The following is a 22280-nucleotide window of genomic DNA, read 5'->3' on the forward strand; positions in this document are numbered from 1 at the left end:
GTCAGCAGGGCTCGTGATGGTTCCGACAAGAGTTCTTCTCCGTAGGGTCAGCCGCGATTCAATCAGCAGGGCTCTCGACTCCGGGATACAACTGCCGATCTGTGGCGGGGTCGCCCCAGATATAGGTCTGGAGCCCTTTGATGTCCGGACCCAGGCGCCCGGTGGGGGCGGAGAGGCCGGGTGGAGGTGGCCAGACGCCCAGCAGGAGAGGCGCCAGGCCCAAGGGAGTTGCAGGGCGATCACACCTCGAGAGGGGAGGACAGTTGGGGGTCCCATCGATACTGTCCTCCGCCGGGGGCGATGAATGGTTCCTGCGGCACCCCCTGGCCAGTTCGTGGTGCCTCGATGTCGGGGCTTCGCTGGGGTCGAGGCCGGGTTGAGCGGGGTCGCGCTGGCTGGTGCACAGAGTCACGTGGGTGCCAACAAGATGGCGGAGCCACGAGGGGTATGTGACCTCGTGCAGCTCAGGATGAAGGGCCTCGGTGCAGTTCAGAAGGGTGGCCCGTGAAGGCCGGGGCGGGGAACGGGCACAATCCACGGGGGTAAGGACCATGCCACGAGGCCGGGTCCAACACACTGCGTCCACCTACCCTTTTCACGGGCATTACATTTTGCGATGGGGGGTGGAGGGTCAGGGGATGTTTTTGCCAAGTGAGCCCGGAGTCACAGTCCCAAACGTCCTCTTCTTCCTGAATAGAAGTGAGATTATGCTGCATACTTGTTCATATTTTAAGTAGTTCGCACAGACACACATTTTAAAATCAATAAAGTTCCTAATACCCACCTTCTATGAAAAGTTAGCTTGCTGCCCCATCCACCTCCTCCCTATCCTCTGTTGTCTGAATCCATGGACTAGCCTCCTCCCTCCTGCCATGCATGGTCTGATGTGCTGCAACTGCCCTGCATTTAGCATGATGTACCAGTCCACTCATCCTGCCCTCCATTGCCCAATTCTATGGCCCATCATTGACCTCCTGCTTAGCCTCTGTGCTTTGCTTGCTGCCCCTATTCTCCTTCCCCCTGCCCTCCGATGTCTTTGTGCATGCCCCTGCTCCATCCTTTTTGACCACCATGTTCCATGGACCTGCCACTCCTATCTACTCTGAGTGTTCTGTTGAGCTGCCACTCCCCTACCACCTGCCTAGCATTGTCAGATGACTGTAACCTGTCCCTGCCACCTCTACCCTGCCTGTCCACATGCCATGCCCCTATCCCCTTCCTCCTGTCCTCCATGGTCCATTTTACTGCCACACCCTTCTGCCCTCCCTGGTCTGTTGTGCTGCAACTGCTCCTCCTGCCTGCCCCGCGCGGTCTGTTGTGAGGCCCCTTTCCCTGAACTCTCTTGTCTGTGCCCAGGTCCTGACCCTCCCTTCTATCCTCCATGGTCCTTTGTGCATGCCCCTGCACCCTCCTTCTTGCCCATCATAGCCATTGTGCTGCCACTAACCCTCCCGCTTGCCATGCATGGTCTTCTGTGCTGCCATGGCCCCTCCCACCTTCCCTGTGTGGTCAGCTAGCTGCTCCTGACCCCCTCCCACCTTCCCTCCATGGTCTGTGTGTATGCCATCATAGTCTCACTGTTGCTCTCCATGGTGTGTCTTGTTTCTAGTGCCCATCCTGCCTGACCTCCATGGTCATCTTGCTGCTCCTGCCCTGCCCCCTTGCCTCCAGCCCTCTGTTTCCATGTGCAGACCCTTATTCCCTCCCTCCTGGCTTGTCGGTTCCATTGTAATGCCCTTGATCCGTCCCTCCTGTCCTTTATGGTCTGTTATGCTGCAGCTTTCTCTCCTGTCTGTCCATTATGGTCAGCTAGCTACCATTGCCTCTTTCCCCTCTGTTGTCTGTTGTCCATGTGCATGGTCCTGTACCTTCCCTATTGCTTTCTATGGATTGTTGTGCTGCACTCCCGTCCCGCATGCCCTGTGTGGTGTATTGGGCTGCTGCAAACCCTGATGCCTGCCCTGTAGGGTCAGTTTGGTGCACCTCTCAATGTCCCTCCTGTCCTCTGTTATCCGAGTCCATGTCCCTACCCCAATTCCTCCTGCCTACCATGATCCAATGTACCATACTTGCGAACATTTTGAACTTGGTAAGAGGGAGATTTTGAAATAAAACTGGGGTATTGATTTTCCCCTTTGAGTTACATTGAAAAAGAGAAGATTGTAGACAGGAAATAGATCAAGTAAAGCCCATTTGAGCTTAAAAACATTGGACGTTTCCTGGCTGAAACGGGTCTGTTGGCATGTATGGTTGTATGACCACTGCCTCTTCCTTCTGCCCACAATGGTCTATTATATTGCCACAGCCTCTCTTGCCAGTCCTGTATTGTTGGTTTGTTGCCCCTGCTGCCCTTTCCACTGCCCTCCATAGTCTGTTGTGCTGCCACTGCCCTTCCTGCCTGCCTAGTGTGGTCAAATTGTTGCCTCTGCACTCTCCTACCTGCCTTCAATTTTCAGAGTCCGTGCCCCTGGCCTCTGCCTCTCAACAGTATCCCAATGAACAACTAGATTGTTAACATTCTATATTTATTACAAAAGTGTGGAATGCCTGACGTCATCTTGATGTAATCAAAACTGTAATGCCTAGAGCATTTCCTTTAGAAATTACATATATGAGAGGGTCTTATTTGCATCAAAATTATGGTTAGTGCTCTAAAAAACTAAAATGAGGACATCTTTTCTGAGTTTTCAAATAGCGACAAAGAACTTTTAAATTATTTGTAATCTTAGTTTTTTTATCCAGTTGACCACTTGATTAAATGTTGCATCCAAGGGGAGAGGGTGTGGTGTTACTTCCAGAACTGCAGACTTTGCAACTGGGGAACCAGGTTGGAGTTTCTGCTTCAGCTCAACATTCTGTGATTCTGGTCAAATCACTTAATCTCCCCATGTCTACAACCAAAATGAATTTGATCTTGTGTGATGTAACCAATGTTCATGTAAAGCACTCCAATACCTGACAAGTCTGCACTATATAAAACTGCAAATACACAAAAAATAAGTATTTTGCACACTTCTGTCATTGGGCTACATTTGGGCTACATCTGGGTGATATTTTGCTACATTTGGGCTCTTTTGTCTCTGGTGGCCATTTTAGGAGATTTATTTGTTATGAAGTTTCCTAATTTCCTCAATTACTGCAGTCTCCTCAGTAGGAAATGCTTTCAGTTTTTTACTTTGATTCCATCAAGAAGGAATTCAGATATGTCATACATTTGCCATAAATTCTGAATGTTAGCACTCTAGTTGCTCATTAGATCACTGTAGTAAAGCTACTGCTCACCACGGAAGTCTGCTGCTAGTATTAGAAGTGCATGTTTCAGTCTGCATATCAGAATTTTTTAATGAAATAGAAGAGGATTTGAGAAGTCACTCAAAATGTGCCCTAATTTTTCTTTCTTCAGCACTAATCATAATTTCTATGGCAAAATGAACCCCCTCATTGTGTTCCTTTTTAAATTAAATGACTGAGGATTGCATTGAGTGACAGAAAGAGTGATTGTGTGTATTTACCATCGTTTTGAACTGTAGGGCTTCGTGTGGTGCTGTTCCATCTTTGCTCCACTCGTGCCGGCGAAATTGTTTTAAAATTGCAAGTGTTTTATATTTTGCGTCCTACATCGCCTGCCTCACTTACCCGCACTTTAAAAGAAATTTACACACGCTGCTTTAGCGTGACGTCTCCCTGCTCGTCCCGGTACCGCCATATTGGGCGTGTAAACAGGCTTTGGTGCCATTATCAGCCGCCATCTTAGAAGGCGCTCTAGAGGTTGGGGAAGTCAGCGGTCACCTATTTAAGACACCCAATGCAAGCGCGCAGCCTAATGACTGAGGATTGCATTGAGTGACAGAAAGAGTGATTGTGTGTATTTACCATCGTTTTGAACTGTAGGGCTTCGTGTGGTGCTGTTCCATCTTTGCTCCACTCGTGCCGGCGAAATTGTTTTAAAATTGCAAGTGTTTTATATTTTGCGTCCTACATCGCCTGCCTCACTTACCCGCACTTTAAAAGAAATTTACACACGCTGCTTTAGCGTGACATCTCCCTGCTCGTCCCGGTACCGCCATATTGGGCGTGTAAACAGGCTTTGGTGCCATTATCAGCCGCCATCTTAGAAGGCGCTCTAGAGGTTGGGGAAGTCAGCGGTCACCTATTTAAGACACCCAATGCAAGCGCGCAGCCTAATGACTGAGGATTGCATTGAGTGACAGAAAGAGTGATTGTGTGTATTTACCATCGTTTTGAACTGTAGGGCTTCGTGTGGTGCTGTTCCATCTTTGCTCCACTCGTGCTGGCGAAATTGTTTTAAAATTGCAAGTGTTTTATATTTTGCGTCCTACATCGCCTGCCTCACTTACCCGCACTTTAAAAGAAATTTACACACGCTGCTTTAGCGTGACGTCTCCCTGCTCGTCCCGGTACCGCCATATTGGGCGTGTAAACAGGCTTTGGTGCCATTATCAGCCGCCATCTTAGAAGGCGCTCTAGAGGTTGGGGAAGTCAGCGGTCACCTATTTAAGACACCCAATGCAAGCGCGCAGCGCGCGCGCCGATGGCGCGCCGGAGGCGCGCCAGAGGCAAGCCCGTCTGTGCCCGTCCGGGCCCAGACGGGCTTAGGGCACACCACTCTGCTTAACTCTTCTAGCCCTCGGACCCCCTTTCACAGGTATTCGCGGGACACACTGCTGGCTCTACGCACGGCCAGACACTCCAGCTGTTGCTATTATTGGATTGAGGGTTCCACATTTAAACAGTGTCTTGCCTGTTGCCCGCATAACACCTGCAAGGACCCTGACTCACTGACTATGGCTCTGCTTAATTGCAGATCACTGCCTTGTCATGTCACGGAGGTTCACTCCATCCTTTTGGACCATAGTCTGGATGTTTTATTCCTGACGGAAACGTGGCTGACTACAGGCTCCGACCCCGACATTGTCAACGCTCTCCCCCCGGGATACCTCATGTTTCATCTTGATAGGCCGGATGGGAGAGGGGGTGGAGTGGCCATTGTCTACAGAGACATATTCTTATGCAAAGCAGTAGACTGCGGCATCAACAACGCCGAAAGTTGTCAGTTTACTCTTTGCGTCTCCTCTACTGTCTCTATTGCTGGTCTCCTTGTGTATCGGCCTCCCGCTACGCTAGGGAACTTTGTGGATTCTTTCATGGAGGCTGTTATCCCACTGGCTGCTGCCTCCTCTAACTTTGTCATTCTTGGGGACTTCAACTTTCATTTTGACGACCCCAATGACGTAGTAGCAAGGGATTTTCTTAGTTCGCTCGGGGCACTGGACCTACATCTCGTTAATATGGGAGCTACTCATATTAGAGGTCATCAGCTTGATGCGGTTTTTGCTAACTCTGCCAACCTACAGGCTCTCCAGATGTTGGCTCTCCCCTGGACCGATCACCACTTCATTCCGTTTAGCTGGTCGCTGGGGAACCGGAGAGACCCCGCACCAAGACAACATATTGTGGAACGACTCTGGTCGAAGCTCCCGGTGGACAGTTGGGCAGAAGAACTAGCTAGAACCTGTCCTCACCCCGTAGATGACCCCAACACCGCTGATCAGCTCCTGGGCGAATGGCTGACTAACTCTTTGGACTTATTGATCCCCAATAAAAGGAGGCTTGTCAGGGAGAGAAGAATTGGCTCGGCCCCCTGGTATACCCTCGAACTTAGGTGCATCAGAACCTCTTGTAAAAGGCTTGAACGTGCTTGGAGGAGAGAGCAGACGGAAGAAAGCCGGGCCAATTACAAAAGGGGGTTGAGGAAATATAAAAGCGCACTGAAGGACGCTAAAGATTTTCTTTAGCGACAGGATTGAGAGAGCAAGCAATTCTTCTGGAGAATCGTTTAAAATCTTCAAGGAACTTCTGAAAGCCCCGGTCCCTCCAGTGTTGCATGATAATCCCAAAGAAAAATGTGAGGAACTGGCCAGCTTCTTCCATTCAAAAATAGAGAAAATCTTATCCTCCTTACCCACTATCCCTCAAAGCCAGGAACCGGTTACTAGCCTCACAAGTCGCTCGATTGAGCGAGCATCTTTAGGCCCCTTCTCGGAAGAGGAGGTAATAAAAGTCCTGTTGGAGATGAAGAGTGGCTCCCCGAGTGACCCAGTTCCCATAAAATATCTTAAGCTCGTGGCTAACACCTTGTCAACCCCTCTGACTGATCTCTTGAACGTTTCACTCGCTCAGGGCATAGTGCCCCAGAGATGGAAAAAGGCTGTGGTGAAAGCCCTATTGAAAAAAACAGGATTGGATTCATCCAACTTGGCCAACTTCAGGCCAATTTCACTTCTGCCTGGTTTTTCTAAAATTGCAGAGAAGTTGGTCAACCGTCAGCTCTCTTACCATCTTGAGTCTAACCACCTGCTAGGAGATTCCCAGACTGGTTTCCGCCCCGGCCATGCAACAGACACTGCCTTGCTGGCAGTAGTGGAGGAGGCAAGGAGCACTCTAGATACAGGAGGGTCAGTGGCAGTGATCCTCCTGGACTTGAGTGCTGCCTTTGACACCGTGAGTCATCAGGTGCTCTTCCAACGTCTGTCAGAGGTAGGTGTCTCAGGGACGGCCCTGAAATGGTTGGGATCTTTTTTTTCTGACCGTTTCTACCAAGTCTGGGAAGGGTCAGAGCAATCTGCCCTAATCCCTCTTCAATGTGGAGTCCCGCAGGGCTCATCGCTGAGCCCTACCCTATTTAATATATATATGACTCCACTTGAAAGAGTGGTCGCCCCTTTTGGGGTGAAGATCGTCAGTTATGCTGATGATACTCAGCTGGTGGTGGGCCTCACTCAGCTGGCGGAACAACCCGAGGTGCTACACGACTGCCTTGCCAATGTTTATCGTTGGATGTCTATCTCCGCCCTAAAGCTTAATGGAGGTAAAACCGAGCTGATGCTCCTGGGCAATTCCACCCCCTCCATTATTGCGAGCTGCTGGCCCCGGTCTCTTGGTGATCCACCATCCCCCAAGAAGGAGATCAAGTCCTTGGGAGTATGGTTGGAAGAAGACCTGTCCTTCAGGACCCATGCCAGGAAGACCGCAGGGGTCTGCTTTGGTTTACTGAGATCAGCCCGAAAGGTGCTACCTCTGCTTCCTGATCCAGCAAGGAAGCTGTTGATACGTGGCCTGATTCTATCGAGGCTCGATTATGGGAATGCGCTGTTTCTCGGTGCTCCGGAAGCGACCCTCAAAACCCTCCAACAGGTGCAAAACGCAGCTGCGAGAGTCCTTATGGAGGTTCCCAGAAGGCAGTCTGCTGCTCCGGCCCTCAAAGCGCTTCACTGGCTCCCCGTGAAGGAGCGGGTGAAATTTAAAGCACTATGTACAGCACACAAAATTCTACGTGGCAAAGGCCCCCCCATCCTTGCTAACATGGCCCGTCCTTACAAACCCCCACGTCTGCTGCGCTCGGACCAAAAACACCTTTTGCAGTTAGTGAGAGTAAGAAGAGCTCGTTCTGGGGGCAGGCGTTTCTCTGTGCAGGTGGCCTCTCTTTGGAACTCTCTGCCCCTCATGATTCGCTCAGAGCCCAAGATCCTACCATTCAGGAAACTTCTTAAGACACACCTGTTTCCATAGTAGTGATTAGCTGAGTCTCTCCCTCTAGTCTGTTGCGCCGGGATGCCCCTGGGTAAGCTGAGCGCATTATAAATTTCATATTATTATTATTATTATTATGTTTTAAGTGTTACCAGTTTATTCCAATCAAGATAGCTTCAGGTGTGCCATACTTTTGTCATAAGTAAGACAGTAAGCGCTCTTTTTGTTCTTAAGAACACTCTAGGACATTCTGTCATTGGGCTACATCTGGGTGATATTTGGGCTACATTTGGGCTCTTTTGTCTCTGGTGGCCATCTTGGGAGATTTATTTGTTATGAAGCTTCCTAATTTCCTCATTTACTGCAGTCTCCTCAGTAGGAAATACTTTCAGTTTTTTACTTTGATTCCATCAAGAAGGCATTCAGATGTGTCACACATTTTCCATAAATTCTGAATGTTAGCACTCTAGTTGCTCATTAGATCACTGTAGTAAAGCTACTGCTCACTAGGCAAGTCTGCTGGTGGTATTCAAAGTGCATGTTTCAGTCTGCATGTCAGAATGTTTTTATGAAATAAAAGAGGATTTCAGAAGTCAAAATGTGCCCTAGTTTCTCTTTCTGCAGCACTAATCATAATTTATATGGCAAAATGAACCCCCTCATTTTGTTCCTTTGTAAATTAAATGTTTTAAGTGTTACCACTTTATTCCAATCAAGATGGCTTCAGGTGTGCCATACTTTTGTCATAAGTAAGACTGTTAGCGCTCTAGTTGTTCTTTAGAGCACTCTGGGAAGCTGCAGTAGAACACAAAGGAATCAACTGACAGTCTCTGCCCTTGTTGGATGTACATGTTTTACTGAGAATGTCAGACTTCATTCTTACGTGACTGAGAAAGATAATGTGAATTTACAGAAAATATGCTCTCAGTTTAGCTTATAGATCACCTTCCAAACCTCTGTGGGAAAAGTATGAGAAAATAGTTTTCTCTCAAACATGGTTCGTGATATCACAGCAGAAGGCTTTTTCACATGGTAAAATCACCTTAGAACACACCACAATTCCTAAAATGAGTATGGTACCATCAACAAATGATTTATAATGTAACTAAAGTCTTAAAACCTTCTATTAACTGCAATGCTTTTTAATGAGGTGCTATCATGTATATTGGTCCCAAGATGGCTGCCAACACTTCTTGGATGAAGTAGTGACAGCCAATCAGACCTCACGATGAGATGTGTGGTTAGGCTCCGCCCAGATATGTATGTGATTTTACTTTTGATTTTCTCAGGAACTACTGAACAGATTGACACCATATATGCAAAAGGCACATGCCTGACCTGAGGACTACCTCTTTGCCAAATTTCAAGTAATTCTGTTCAGCCGTTCGGGCTGTACCTTGGACTAAAGGTCCCTATGGAAAATTGCATTGGGAAAACGCGTTTTGGGACCCCCCTTTTTTCTCAGCCCCCGCTTGACGAATCCCCCGAGACTTTCAGGGTAGGAGCGGAGCGGAGCGCCCCACCTATTTTGAAAATTTCGCGAAGATTCGTCAACCGGCGCCAAAGTTATTCCAAATAGAATGTTGCGGATTTCCTATGGAAACACGTTCCTAACTATAACTATCTATATATATGTATTTATATTACCTAGGTAGTTATAGTTAGGACCAAGTTTTTATAGGAAGAGAATTTTTTGTTTTGCTTATTACTTTGGCGTTGTTTGATGAATCTTCATGAAATTTTCCAAACAAATTCTTTGTTCATATCAGCTCCTATGTGGGACGTTTGGGGGTGATTCGTCAAGGGAGGGGGCAAAGAAAAAAGGGGGGTCCCAAAATGTGTTTTCTCCATGTTAATTTCCATAGGAAACTTTAGACAAGGCTACAGGTCGAACGGGTGAACGGAATTAACCCAAAGTTGGCAGGGAGAAGGGTCTTGGTCAAGAAAGCACGCTTTTGTTTATTTGGTGCAAATCCGTTCAGTAGTTTTTGAGAAATATCGAAATGTACAGATATCGATATTTGGGAATTCTGCCATCTGATTGGCTGAGGCGTTACGAGCACGAGCTTGCTGCTTGCTGCTTATTGGTTGTGAGCGCTGCGAGCGGTTGCAACTAGGAATTGTTGGCTGCAATTTGTGATTCCGTTGAAGCGAGTAAGGGGAAAAAAGGGCGAAAAGAGTAGGAAAGAGGAGGGTAGGAGCGCTGTGAGGTCTGTGGGGTGGTTAGGGTGTGCTATACAGGGAATGTGAAGCAATGTATTCACCCCTAAAGTGCTGTTTTGCCCAGAGTGAGATGGTGCTGAGGTGAGGTGCCGGTACACTTGGGGATGAAACCGTGAGCTGATTGCTGTAAACTGATGTACTCTGGGCACTGTAGGATACTGGCTGCTGTAGCATAGCTGTGCAAGTGGTGTTAGTATGGGTTTAGAGTATAGCGTGTGAGCTCTTTGGGGTGGTTAGGGTGTGCTATACAGGGAGTGTGAAGTGAAGTATTCACCCCTAGCGGTGTGAAAGTGCTGTTTTGACCAGAGTGAGATGGTGCTGAGGTGAGGTGCCACTACACTCGGGGATGAAACAGTGAGCTGATTGCTGTAAACTGATGTGCTCCTGGCACTGTAGCATAGCTGTGCAAGTGGTGTTAGTATGGGTTTAGACTATAGCGGGAGTGGGAAGCAAACTACTCACCCCTACTGGTCTGAATACTCAAATGGAGTGTTTTAGCAAGCAGGAATAAAGAAATAGTCGTGAAGAATATAATGCAGAATGTTGCAATGCCACAGAAGACAAATGGTGAAATCAGGTGTGTTTAAGAAAGTGGCTGTGTGGGATAAAGTGATGGAGTCTGCAAGTTATATAAAAAGTGTCTTTATGTAAGTGCCATAAATGTAACCACTGGTGCAAGAGCTAATTCATCCAGCTGAGGCAAACTCCAACCGCTTCTGCTGTATTCAAACCTAAGCTCCTGCATCAGTCAATTCCACATTATATGTTACAGTTCCATGTGACATAAACAATACCCATTAGACATGAATGACTGTAAATTGTAGAATGAAAACAAAGGTAGGATACGATTACCACACTGTGCCAACCAGTTCCTACACAATGCCGTGTTTTTTTATCTTGATCGCAAGTTCGTGAGCAGAGGCTGAGGATGAGCTAATTTGTGTGAAAGGGCTTCGTGGATAAGAAGCAGCAGAGAGAAGTGTGTACAAAGAATAGATATGGTTTCAAAATGGATGTCGGGTTTAGGCTAATTTAGCAAGTAAATAGCGTATTTGCATAGGCCATATATCATACATCCCTGGTTAGTGTGGAGAGGTAAGGGCCAATAATGAAAACAGAGTTCAAATGCCTTAGCGTACTTAGAAAGTTATTATATGAAAATAGTTCAATTGAAGTGTATTAAAAAATGTAATAGGAAAAAGTAAAAAAAGTTGGAATAAATCAATCCAAGAATAAAGTGAATTTCTTACAAGTCTTGGAGATTGCAGTCTGGAAGTTCTTCAGCGGCTTGAGATGTGTAATGTTCCAAGAGGCGATTGTTGCCATTGTGTGAGAAAAGTGAAGCGATCCAAATCATATCCTCGAAGGGACAGTAATATTCCTCGAATGTTGGAGCGGCAATTTGAATTGGCAGGCAATCTGCGATGTTGTCAAAGGTTGCATGTTGCAGGAGATCTTTCACGGCTGTGCAGGAATCCCATTCCACCAGGATACCTTTTTGCATTGCATCCGCCATTGCTCCACTGCCCGAACAATCAAGTTCATGGTTTTCAAGATACTCCATTACCTGCTGGATACCGGGAGCGTTTGCTGGGATGTTGGCAAGGCATAGATCCATTCGCCAGTCGATTGGGCAAGTTTTGCAATAAAAAGATGGTTGCAAGCAGATTGTATATGGTAAATAAATGTCATGTTGTAGCTGGCTCCGATAATAGATAGAGGCAGGCAGCCGAAAGTTTTTCCATTTTTTCACGGTATTGATGTAGCTTCGCATAGAGGCGTATTCTGTTGGACATGCTTGTTACCACAGGGAGCGTAGCCATTTTTAACAAGCTAAAATAGTAGTAGGATGGCCGCAAAAAGAGTGAGAATTATGGGCACTGTTGCTGTTATTACAGAGATAATCGATTGAATGAAGTCTGGTATTAGACTAAACAGTTTGAAAGCCTAGGAGAAGGCCGGAGGAGACAATGTTAAATAAGTGTGCCAGACCTTAAATTTCAGATGTGTTGAAAATTGTGTGACAATTCATAAAGTGTAATGGGAGGTTCGTATTTAAAAGGGAGTGTATTTTACTTGAAGTTCGTGCTATCTGCAGTCGATTACTTATGGAGAAGTGAGGGACACTTCTGTTTGAAATAAAAGCGCTTTCAGTTTGCTCCGTTTAATAAAATCTGTTTTCAAAGTAGGTATTGAAGGCCAAGTTGGACTTTGGGAGTTACTTTGTGTGTGTGGGAATAGAGATTGCCAGAGGAAGTTATCCGGTTTGAAACAGTAAGGACATACGGTATGACAGCTCACATTGCGTAGCAGTCCATGTTATTAAGAAGCAGATAACTGCCGTTAGAAAGCCGTGTGAATGTTGGTCTGATTGTGGGAGGTGGCGTGCTTTTAAGAAAGCACGCAAGATTGGGGGCTGTAAGCTTAGAAGCGTCATGCAGTTGGACATTCTTGCATAGTAATGAATGACTGCCATTGTGGTCGCACTTTTCACCTGTGAGAAAAACATCTGTATCCTCTTTAAGACAGCGATATGCAAATGGGAGAAACCACTGCTCGTAAATAAACACGCTACCTTATATAATCACATACAACATGACAAACAACATGTACACCTAGCAGACACAACGACACTACGTACTGTGGGAACCGTGACTATCCATGTATACAAACCAAACATGGCATGGCACCTCTGCCACACAATGCAGTATGCGGGGAGAGATGGGAGCAAAGTATGTGCGAAGGTGGCAAGTGATTCTCGATTATAAAAGTATACAATGCAAAGTGTTGAGGGGATGTGCCTAAGAGACTTGAGTATGCAGAGCACAGACATTTACATGTCAATATACACTGAGGGCCCGATTCACAGAACTAACTTAAGACAAAATCCTAAACTTACTACCATTTTGGTATTCACAGAAGGCACTTACTCATTTTGGTATTCACAGAAGGCACTTACTCATTTCGGTATTCACAGAAGTTAGGAGTCCTAACTTTAGGACTCCTAAATGCCTTCTGTGAATACCGAAAGTCTTAAAATTAGGATTTTTCTCAGTTTAGTAGTAGTATAGTTAGGACTCCTAACTTTAGGACTCTTAAATGCCTTCTGTGAATACCGAAAGTCTTAAAATTAGGATTTTTCTCAATTTAGTAGTCCTAAGTTTAGAAATGAGTAAGTGCCTTCTGTGAATACCAAAATGCGTAAGTGCCTTCTGTGAATACCAAAATGGTAGTAAGTTTAGGATTTTGTCTTAAGTTAGTTCTGTGAATCGGGCCCTGATGGTCTATTGAGTGAAGTCGACAGTGGACGCAGCCATTATAGTACAGTCAGTAGGGAAGATTACAAAAACATAGCGCGTACGTGCCCCGCCCCAAATCTTTAGCGTAGTGGGCTGGCTCGGCGTTCACAAGCCTAGTGTAGGGGTATGAATAAAAGGCACGTTTCTCTGGGTGTGGTTCTCTTCCGGAATGGCGAACATGTCTGTCAGGTCTGCGCAGCTTACACCGCCACAATGCTGATGCTGTGAGCAAGGGTGGATGCAGGAATAATGCTCTCAACCTGCTGCGACCCAGAAACCGTCATGGCCGCTGCGACGCACATATGACCCACAGTTCACCTTTCGACACCGCCATATGTGAAAGAGGGCCCACCACGTGCCGGCGGAAGTTCCAGGGCCGAGGTCTGTGAGCTGGGAAGGCTTCTGAGATCAACGCTGCCTACCGCGACACAGGCACACAGCGCCCAGCCTGAGGCCCAGCACCATGAAATGCTCTGAATACTACTAACACAGTAGTCGAAGAGGTACCAACAGTGGAACGGTGTCTTGATCCCACAATGGACGATGTTAGAACTGCATCTGAGAGTGCAGATGAAGGTACTCCTTTCAACCAGCTGTAACCAACTCTAGGTCCCAACAGTGGAACGGTGTATTGATCCCACAATGGACGATGTTAGAACTACATCTGAGAGTGGAGATGAAGGTACTCGTTTCGACCAGGTGCAAGCAACTCTAGGTCCCAACAGTGGAACGGTGTCTTGATCCCACAATGGCCGATGTCCGATATTAGCTGCTGCTTGTGAATTTTCACAGAAGTCCCTGCGTTGACGTACATTAGACTCTGTGCTTCCGTAGCTAAGTGCTGCACATAATTATTGTGCTTGGTTGACACCAGTCGGTGGAGTACACCGCCTTACAGCAGGTCCGAAGAGTGGAACGGGGTCTTGATCCGAAAATGGACGATGTTAGAACTGCATCTGAGAGTGCAGATGAAGGTACTCCCTTCGACCAGGTGTAACCAACTCTAGGTCCCAACAGTGGAACGGTGTCTTGATCCCAGGAATGGACAATGTCCGTTCCTACGTGCTGCTTGGCTTTCACAGAACTCCCTTCGTTGAGGTGCATCAGACTCTGTGCTTCCGTAGCTAATTGCTGCACATGATTATTGGGGTTGGGTGACTGCAGTCGGTGGAGTACACCGTGGTACAGCAGGTGGGAACAGTGAAACAGGGTCTTGATTCTGTGATTGAGGATGTCAGAAGTTAAAGTTTGTGATGATTTCTGTGTACCCACTCCGATCAGGTGCAACCAACTGCGTGCTTCCGAATCCAAAGGCACATGGCTGTGAGGCGTTAATGACAACTGCCTCTGGCCTACAGTGCGGTCAGCAGGGCTCACAATTCAGATGGAGTGGTGATTGTTTAATTACAGAATCCAGTAGACAACTAACTACCACTTCTATTGAAATATACACAATAGCCTTTTAGTATACTTGCTTGAAGAAGTTTTTTAAGATGACTTATAGGTCTAGTACAATGACCAAATTCTTCCTGGTAGTGGTAAAGAACACTGAATAACAGTGTACACAGTGGACAGCGGAGATCGCAATTCGAATTGTTTTGATTTATTTATTGCAGAGTTTTGTGCTCTGTCCGCACCACGCATACGCATCATCTCAGGGTCCGCACGCGGTTTTTGTTGCTTTGCGTGCAGCAAACTGGGCAGCTCAAGTCAACGCCACGTGGCTGTGGGCCCTTGCTGACCGCTCTCTGGCCTACACTGCAGACAGCAGTGTTTACAATTGAGATCGAGTCGCTATTGCAGATGATGTAGTGTTGTAGGCAACAGACATTGCTCCTAGTACGGCCCGCCCGCAGCACGCATCATCACTGGCTGTGCACATGCTGAATGCTTTTGATGTGGCTATCTAAGTGCACTAGACCTGATGGACCCTTTATGAAACAATCTTTTTGTGTATTATTTCAGATCTACTGCCTGTATCTTAGTATTACACAAGTTATGGTTGTTTTACGATAGAATCTTAAATTCTGTATTATTTCACATCTAGTGTCCCTCCCTTACTGTAGCACAAACTATTGACCCTTTTAATATGAATCTCTGTATGTGATCCAATGATTACTGTTGTAGTTGATGCTAGCAGCAACCTTTCCCTGAGGGCTGCTTTACACTCACCCCACACGCATCCAGCACAGACGTCACTGGATATGTGACCCTGGTAATAAAAAGGAGTCGAGCGCACATGCGTGTACCCACTTCCACTATCCATCTGTGTCCGTGTGTTAATTATGTATGCATGATACTGCCCCTGGGCCGTACCACATTACATTGTGCTGTGGACAGCGTATGCAACCATTTTACCTCTGGCAGTGGGGAAAAGTTCTGTTATGTAGCTTTTAGATGCATGGCTATCACAGGTGGAAGGCTACTTTACAGAGCATGAATATTGATGAAGATGATGGTTGCATGTTGTGTGTCAGATATGTGTGCATAGCAAAAAGTTATCAAAAAAGCTCTGTAAGCAGAAGAGGAGTCTCTCCTCAAACGCTGTAGAGAGAATGGCGAAAATGGGTGGGGTCCTCCAGCTGTTACAATGGGAAATGTTGTGAACCAATCAAATGCTTTTCTTTAAGGTCATAAGGCAACCGCGCAGCGAGCGCGCAAGGAGGCCGCACCCAATGCGATTTTGAGAAAATATTACCATAATATAAGTTTAGTACAGTTAGAAATATATAAATGTTTAAAATATTTTAGATTATCGCTTGTTCTCATATACACTTTAAACTTACTTAGATATAGTTTTGAGACGGAAAAAAAAATGAGTGAATTGCGTTCCTGGCGCGGCACCATACATCTGTGACGTAACACAGGGCCTGGCAGTGTGCACTCGTCGCATATGCAACGCGCAGCGGGCATGACCTCATACGTACATGACGTAAGGCACGGCTTGGTACTGCATACCCGTGTCATACCAAAGTAGCAGCTAGCGCGACCACATACGTATATGATGTTACGCGGGAGCGGTGCCACGAACCCGTCGGATACGAAATGCGCATCCTTTACGAGTTTAGCAATATGGTGAAAAGGATTGGCGTGCTGATGGAGCTTGGTACACTACTGGTACGGGACTTCAGTTTTCTCAACAAAATAAAAACCGATATACATACTTTTTTTTGAAGATATAAAACATTACATATTTTTTAAATTAAAAACAAAAAAGGATAATAGAGTTCCAAAATATTACACAAAAAATAGAAAAAATATAGGTTTTATAAATATTAAAATATGAAATTAACATTTAAAAAAACCTTCAAAATTCACTGAAAAAACCATAGGTTTTACAGACGTTATAGTTAGGAATTAGCATTTAAAAAACCTTTGAAATTCACTTAAAAAACCATAGGTTTTACAGATGTTATAGTTAGGAATTAGTATTTAAAAAACCTTTGAAATTCACTGAAAAAAACATAGGTTTCAGGAACGTTATAGTTAGTTGGACATTTGACTCATATAAAACCAGAGAAATTCGCCCGTTATAGTTAGTTGAGCTAACTATAACTCGCGTGCCCACAATGCACTCGTGATGACGTCACATATTACATCACTCATGACATGGTCAGTGACATCACTGATGACAGTGTGTATAAATAAGTATGTGTAAGAGTCAATGATTGTGAGAATAACTATATGAATGAGCGTATAATTGTAATGTGATTTTTTACCATATTAACTATGAGTTACTATGTGTTTGAATAAATGAGGTGTTATTGGATAATTGTGTAAGTGAGTAAATGTAAGTGTGATTAATTTTTTTCATGAGTGAGTAGGATGACTGCATAACCGACTAAGATGACTGCTGATGTGCCAATGTCTATATATGTGTATAAGTGCATTTCATAGTGTTGTATTAATTAGTGACTGCATGTATAAATGATTCTGTTGTTGAATGGGTAGTTGTGTGTGTAGACTTAGGAATCAGTGAGTGGGTATATAGTAACTGGTATTGGTGTGTCAATGGTTTCAAATATGGTACTCTGTATTTTACAGTGATTGATGAAAGGTTATACTAGTGTATGATGAGGTGTATCAGATTGTCACGTGGATGATGTCATCAGTGATGTCATCAGTGATGTCATTTGAGATGTTATCAGTGATTTCATCAGTGATGTCACTGACCATGTCATGAATGATGCAAAATGTGAAATCATCAGCAGTGCACTGCGGGCGCGCAAGTTATAGTTAGCAGAACTAACTATAACAGAGGAATTTCTATGGTTTTGTATGAGTGAAATGGCCAGCTAACTATAACACCCCTGACACCTATGTTTTTTTCTGTGAATTTCTAAGATTTTTTAAATGCTAATTTCTAACTATAACGTCTCTGAAACCTATGTTTTTTTCAGTGAATTTCAAAGCTTTTTAAAATGCTAATTTCTAAATATAACGTCTCTGAAACCTATGTTTTTTTCAGTGAATTTCAAAGGTTTTTTAATGCTAATTTTTAAGTGTGATAGTCGTTATACCTATTTTTTTGTACTGATTTTCTGCAGTCTTTTTACTGTTTCGTTATAAATATTTTATTCATTAAATAACATAATATATTTTTCTGAAAATTGCAAAAAAAAAAAAAAAAAAAATTCAAACTGAAATATTGATTATTTTTTTGTTTTAATTTTTTATTTTAATATATTTATATTATTTTCTTTAAAAAAAAAGTACACATTTTTTTCGGAGTCGTGCACTCAAAGCATACACATCACGGTGGGTGCGCGGATTCTAGCCGCTATTTTAGAAAAGTCGTGAAGGATCCTTGTACGGTGTGCGATGGCTGCGTGTTTTTCAGTTACATAATATACATTTAATATTACGTGATGTGCGCGATTGGTATGCGACCAGTCTGCGACTCCTGCTCCCGCGCATTTGCGACACATGCGCATTACGGTACGAGATGCTTGCGCGGTGGCGGGTCCCGCGTGACGTCATATATGTGCTAGGGCGCGCTGGGTGCGCGACTCCCGAAACAAAACTTTTATGTTCCAAAATGATATGTATGTGTCGCTTTAATATACATATTAGGGCAAGAGATTATCTAAGATAGTCATAAAAAATAACATATTTGTACTTATAATAAACTTAAAATATTTTTAAATATATTTTCGCGAAGTCGGGGGCATGCCTCGTGACTGAGTGCAGAGAACCAGGTCAGCAGAGGTGCTGTAGAGCCAGAGAAACCAGGTCAGCAGAGCCGTTGTAGAACCAGAGAACCAGGTCAGCAGAGCTGCTCTAGAGCCTAAGAAGCAGGTCAGCAGAGCTGCTCTAGAACCAGAGACCCAGGTCAGCAGAGCTGCTCTAGAGCCAGAGACCCAGGTCAGCAGAGCTGTTCTAGAGGCCGAGAACCAGGTCAGCAGAGCTGCTGTAGAGCCACAGAAACCAGGTCAGCAGAGCTGCTTTAGAGGGAGAGAACCAGGTCAGCAGAACTGCTTAAGAGCCAGAGAACCAGATCAGCAGAGCTGCTCTAGAGCCAGAGAACCAGGTCAGCAGAGCTGTTTTAGAGCCATAGAACCAGGTCAGCAAAGCTGCTCTAGAGGCAGAGAACCAGATCAGCAGAGCTGCTTTAGAGCCAGAGAACCAGGTCAGCAGAGCTGCTCTAGAACCAGAGAACCAGGTCAGCAGATCTGCTTTAGACCCATAGAACCAGGTCAGCAGAGCTGCTCTAGAGGCAGAGAACCAGGTCAGTAGAGCTGATTTAGAGGGAGAGAACCAGGTCAGCAGAGCTGCTTTAGAGCCAGAGAACCAGGTCAGCAGAGCTGCTTTAGAGCCAGAGAACCAGGTCAGCAGAGCTGCTTTAGAGCCATAGAACCAGGTCAGCAGAGCTGCTTTAGAGACAGAGAACCAGGTCAGCAGAGCTGCTCTAGAGCCAGAGAACCAGGTCAGCAGAGCTGCTGTAGAGCCAGCGAAACCAGTCAGTAGAGCTGCTTTAGAGCGAGAGAACCAGGTCAGCAGAGCTGCTTTAGAGGGAGAGAAGCATGTCAGCAGAGCTGCTCTAGTGGCAAGGGACCAGGTCAGCAGAGCTGCTCTAGAGCCAGAGAACAAGGTCAGCAGAACTGCTTTAGAGCCATAGAACCGGGCCAGCAGAGTTGCTTTAGAGCCAGAGAACCAGGTCAGCAGAGCTGTTGTAGAGCCAGAGAACCAGGTCAGCAGAGCTGCTCCAGAACCTAAGAACTAGGTCAGCAGAGCTGCTCTAGAGCCAGAGAACCAGGTCAGCAGAGCTGCTGTAGCGCCAAAGAAGCCAGGTCAGCAGAGCTGCTTTAGAGGGAGAGAACCAGGTCAGCAGAGTTGCTTTAGAGCCAGAGAACCAGGCCAGCAGAGCTGCTTTAGAGCCAGAGCACCAGGTCAGCAAAGCTGCTTTAGAGCCAGAGAACCAGGTCAGCAGAGCTGCTCTAGAGCCTAAGAACCAGGTCAGCAGAGCTGCTGTAGAGCCAGAGAAATTAGGTCAGTAGAGCTGCTTTAGAGCCGGAGAACAAGGTCAGCAGAGCTGTTGTAGAGCCAGAGAACCAGATCAGCAGAGCTGCTCTATAGCCTAAGAACTAGGTCAGCAGAGCTGCTCTAGAGCCAGAGAACTAGGTCACCAGACCTGCTGTAGAGCCAGAGAAACCAGGTCAGCAGAGCTGCTTTAGAGGGAGAGAACCAGGTCAGCAGAGCTGCTTTAGAGCCAGAGAACCAGGTCAGCAGAGTTGCTCTAGCTGACACTGACTGACTGACACTGATACTGACTGACACTGACTGACACTGACTGACTGACAATGACTGACCCTGATTGACTGACACTGACTGACTGACACTGACTGACTTACTGACACTGACTGACACTAATTGACTGACTGACACTGACAGATTGACACTGGCTGACACTGATACTGACTGACACTGACACTGATTGACTGACACTGACTGACTGACAATGACTGACCCTGATTGACTGACACTGACTGACTGACTGACACTGGCTGACACTGATTGACTGACATTGACTGACTGACACTGACTGACACTGACTGACACTGATTGACTGACACTGACTGACTGACACTGACACTGACTCACTGACACTGACTGACTGACATTACTGACACTGACTGACTATTCTCTACTACTCTACTACTCACTCTCTACTACTCTCTACTACTCTCTCTCTACTACTCACTTTCATCTACTCACTCTCTACTACTCTTACTACTCTACTACTCTCTACTACTCACTCTCTACTACTCACTCTCTACTACTCACTCTCTACTGCTCACTCTCTACTACTCACTCTCGGCTACTCTCTACTACTGTGGTAAATAAAATATTACGCTGTCAGACTTTTAAAATATAAATAAGATCATGCATAAAGCAAGAGGCTGAGTCTGTGGTATCAGGTTCATAAAGGGATTTATTCCAATAACTCGAGTCAAAGGGAGAATATTTCCATCACCAAAAAAGGATCTGGAAGGGACTGAAAAGTATTCTCAATATTCTCAAAACATTATTCACAGAGTACAGTATATATACATTTCTCAATTGTACGTAAGCAAAAGAGCAAGAGAGAATGAGATAAGAGCATGTGGGCGTGTAAGTAGGCGTGAAGGTGGGCGTCCATGTGGGCGTCCACTTGATGATAATGGGTAATTTGTCATATGTGGGTGGATACCTGGAGGGGGTTGCAATGTCAGCAGAAATATTTGGCAGAGATGCGCGCGCAGTCGCATGACGTGTGATAGACGTGCAACTAGAGGGAGAAAGGGACTTGACATTTAGCTCTACATGTGGAGACAAAAGTCTGGGGTTATGTCAACCTAATCCCAAATCATATCTAACATCCTATGTTTAAAGAACTGTGTTATCCAAAAAGAAAGGTCTCTCGAACAAAATCTATTCTATACTGACTGTGAGTGCGTGTACAAGCGTCTAAGTGTCTACACTAAATGCGAGGGGGTAGGAATATTCCATGGTAACAGGGCTATGAATTACTTGCATAAAGACAGAGAAGCCGGGCCTTTTGCTCGGTAGCTGGAAGAATGTTTACTTAAACTAGTAGACAGGAATGCATTGGGCAGGGAACGGAGCAGATAATTTCGAAGGTGAAATACAGTTCTTGGCAGGCAGCAAGCTGATGTCGGGCATCGTGAGCCGCGCAGAGGATGAGACAAAGTTCATGGTCACAGATGCAGGCTCGGACTGGAGCTTCAGAGACAGAAAGCAAGAAAAGCTTGATGACAGAATCAGGGCCTACTTGCCTGGACTGTAAAATGGCATAAGTGAACCATATAAAGGCGGTGGCCTTTCGTACTTAGGAATGGAGTATCCGGCCCATTCATGGCGGATCAACAGAGGACATGTTAACGGTGGACGCACATGTATTTGCGTCTTCATAACTGGAACTGGAGGGAACATACATGTACTTGTAACATGCACATAGAACCGTTGGGGTCCAAGATAGGGGACATAACTGACCAGAAAAATCCATATTTCCACATTCCCTCCTTGTCCCCTACTTGCCCGTCAAGAGATATCAATCTTCATCAATCCATTGATCTGTTCATATAGCATCATTTGTTCTTCTTTTTTCTTCTGGGACGAACGAAATCTTGGTGGTGGAATACACGATGTGGTACACAGACCACAAATCGCTGGTCCACATTGTAGGCATAAGCAGCAACTGAATAGTATGAGAAAGCCAATACCTAGGAAAGATAGGACCTTCCATCCAAAGGTAGATAATACACTCCAAAACCAACCGGACCAAGTCCAGGTGCCTGGATTCTGGTGTATCTGGCTTACAATCTTATGAAGGCGAGTTATGGCTTTATATACAGATGGCGAATTTTCTGGTATGAAAAATGCAACAGCTTGATTTGATGACCCTACAAGCTCCGCCCCTATCGGCCAGGATAACGTCAAGGACAAGACTATTTTGAAGCACAACAATCCGCATAGCAGACTGCTCTTCTGTTAAATTGCCTAAGGCGGAAATAGTTTCGTTCACTACTGCTTCAAGGGTTCTGGTTAATCTACGTATCAGCTTACTATTGGTAACTGTACCTATATAGGGAAAGAAACCTTTCTTGAAATCTGTGTATTTTTCCCATGCTGTTTCAGTGTAATCGACAATTGGGAGATCTCTCTGCTGTCTATTGTGTACTAAATGAGTATTTCTATGAGAATCAG

This window comes from Triturus cristatus, chromosome 2_1 (assembly GCF_964204655.1).
Source record: "Triturus cristatus chromosome 2_1, aTriCri1.1, whole genome shotgun sequence".
Classification (NCBI taxonomy): domain Eukaryota; kingdom Metazoa; phylum Chordata; class Amphibia; order Caudata; family Salamandridae; genus Triturus; species Triturus cristatus.